The sequence below is a fragment of the Jaculus jaculus genome, chromosome 17, assembly GCF_020740685.1.
Source record: "Jaculus jaculus isolate mJacJac1 chromosome 17, mJacJac1.mat.Y.cur, whole genome shotgun sequence".
NCBI classification, from domain to species: domain Eukaryota; kingdom Metazoa; phylum Chordata; class Mammalia; order Rodentia; family Dipodidae; genus Jaculus; species Jaculus jaculus.
In genome coordinates, this window is record NC_059118.1 from 37,996,179 (window position 1) to 37,999,113 (window position 2,935).

General features: G+C 47.7%; 1 pseudogene; it reads right to left on the minus strand.

Moving 5' to 3' along the window:
- Nucleotides 1-950: 950 nt before the first annotated feature.
- On the minus strand, nucleotides 951-2,044 carry LOC101617543 (annotated as a pseudogene).
- Nucleotides 2,045-2,935: the final 891 nt, after the last annotated feature.

Sequence of the window (2,935 nt, forward strand, 5' to 3'; positions counted from 1 at the left end):
TTTTTAAATTAAATAAAATTGATTTTTTTCTTCCAATTTTTTTTCTTTTTTCAATTTTTTTATTAACAACTTCCATGATTATAAAATATCCCATGGTAATACGCTCCTCCCCCTCCCCCACTTTCCCCTTTGAAGCTCTATTCTCCATCATAGCCCTGCTCCATCTCAGTCTCTTTTATTTTGATGTCATGATCTTTTCCTCCTCTTATGATGGTCTTGTGTAGGTAGTGTCAAGCACTATGAGATCATGGATATTCAGGCCATTTTGTGTCTGGGGGGAGCACGTAGTAAGAGTCCTACCCTTCCTTTGGCTCTTACATTCTTTCTGCCACCTCTTCTGCAATAGACCCTGAGCCTTGGAAGGTGTGGTGGAGATATTGCAGTACTGAGCACTCCTGTCACTTCTTCCCAGGACCATGATGCCTTTTGAGTCATCCCAAGGTCACTGCCATCTGAAAAGAGAATATTCTCTACCAAAAGTGAGAGTAGCATTAATATAAGGGTATGAATATTAAGAGAAGTGCTTACTGGGCAGTATGATAAGCATAGTATATACATTTAGCCAGTCACCAGCAGGCATTACACCCCTAGGCCTCATGACTACTCCTGTTTTAAGTTTTCAGTATCAGGGATGTATTCCCTCCCATGGAGCAGACCTCCAGTCCAATTAGAGGGCAGTTGGTTTCCACCATGATAGACATGCCACTATTGCACCCGTTGGCTCATTTGGTCTGGCTGGCCAAATATAAGGCTTGCAGTGTCCACTGTTGGGTATCTTCACTGGTGATTTCTCTTTCTCCCATTAACTACATGTAGAATGGCTTCTTCCAGCTTAATGTTGGCTAGTCTACATGGATGAGGTTGTTAGCTCAGTTCCAGCAGGATTGCTCAGTGGCCTTGCAGCCCAAGTATGTGGAGTCTTCAGCAATAGAGTCTTACCATCTATTCCTCCTGCCACCTGTGCCTGCTTCAGTGGTACCCATTGGTGAAGGCTGTGGCAATCAAGGGACCCCCAAGACTGTGGCCGAAACCAGTGCTGGGGGCGGGGCTGGCGGCACTGATGTAACTGCTGACCCCCGAGTCCTGGTTGGCCGCCCCATGGGGCCCGGGCTGGTGGTCCCCAGGAAGCCCCCTGTGAGGCTGGGAGTGGAACCTGGAGGGGGAGCCATCGTCCAGGGGTGAGAGCCTGTCCCCCGAACCACAGCTGCCACAGTTGCCGCCGCTGCCATTGGTCCATAAGCAGTGAGAGGGATGCTGTAAGCTCGGGGAGAACTGGGGCGCTTGGGAGAGGGGTCCGCTCTACACGGAATTCGGGGAACTGGTAGGTGTAGCCAGGGGCAAGGCTTGTGTAACTCCGGCTGGCATAGGTTGTGGCTTGGAAACCTGGGTAGCCCAGCATGCTGATGCCCAACATGAAGGCGTCCATTCTGTAGGGCATGACTCGAGACCGCCCCCGGGCTGACCCTGTCGGTGACATCACCTCCTTTGGCTGCGCTTTCTTACATTCCACCATCTTGTTGTTGATTTCATGGAAGTGGATTTCACACACTTTCTCCACGATGTCCTCGCTCTCAAAAGTGACAAAACCAAACCCTCGGTGCCTGTTGGTGGTTTTGTCAAACATCAGCATGGCATCGTCCACCTTGCCGAACTGCTCAAAATATTGCTTCACGTCCTCCACCGTGGTATTCACCGACAGCCCCCCCACAAAGATCTTCTTCGTTGGAGTCACCATCTTAGGTTGTGCTCTTCGAGGGAAGGCCACCTTGGGGTCAATTGTTTTGGAGTCGAGTTTGTGTCGCGATTGCTCCAGCACCTTATCCACCCCCGCCTGGTCCATGGAAGTGACGGAGCCGAAACCCCTGGATCTCTTGGTCAAGGGGTCCCGCATCACCAGACACTCCTTCACCTCTCCGAACTGGCCGAAGTATTCTCGCAGCCCTTCCTGCGTCGTCTGCCAACTGAGTCCGCCGATGAACATCTTGCAGGGGTCGTGCGGTGAGTCCGGGGAGGCGAGGCCGGGCTGGGGTGCGTCAGTCTCCATCGGGAGCCCCGGGCGGCGCGGGGCAGATGAGGAGCAGGGCGAAGGGGGCCGGACGGACAGGCCATGCTGCCCCTCCCCCCTCTTCCAAATGTTTATTAACAACTTCCATGATTATAAAAATACCCCATGGTAATACTCTCCCTCCCCCCACTATTTTTTAGGGAATATTTTCTTTTGGATGTTTTGTATTTGTAAATTTAAACTGGATATTAAACCCTGTTCCATTGTCTTTTTTTTTTTTTTTTACATGTACTTGGGGTTTTGTCCTCATGTCATTATGTCATGTTCTGTGGATAAATCAGTCTTGCACGCTTCAAGGTTTGCTTCAGGTAATACAGTTAATACTGTTATATACTGTTTTCCACAGTAAAGGACATCTATTCAACTTCTAAGGATTTCACAACATTAAGTCAAACAAAAGTAATAATTCCAAAGAGAAATTAATTTTTTAAATCAAAGAACACAAATAGCCAATTAGTTTTTATGTTTAAGTGAGTCCAAGATTCACAAACACTGGCACCATCATCCTTCCTAAGAGTCACCAAGTACTGAATAAATCAGGAGATACAGCAGCATTCAGAAAATAGGCCATTGAGTAACAATTCCAGCAGCACCTATTTCTGTGGTTTTGAGAGAATGACAATATAACCTTTAATCCACTTTTAGATCTTTTCAACTTGTGTTTTTAAGAATCAAATTGGACACAGATGTGAGCATGCTCGGAACAGGACTGTTGCAAAATTGTTAGTACGTTGCCACAGTGGTGGCATGGGCAGAAAGAAAATGTTTCCAATTTCATGACAAGCACACTATGCAAAATCTCTCTGAGTTGGGTACCAAAGTCCGACTTGCAATATGGGTGCCTTGATCCCTACTTGAAAAGTGAAGAAA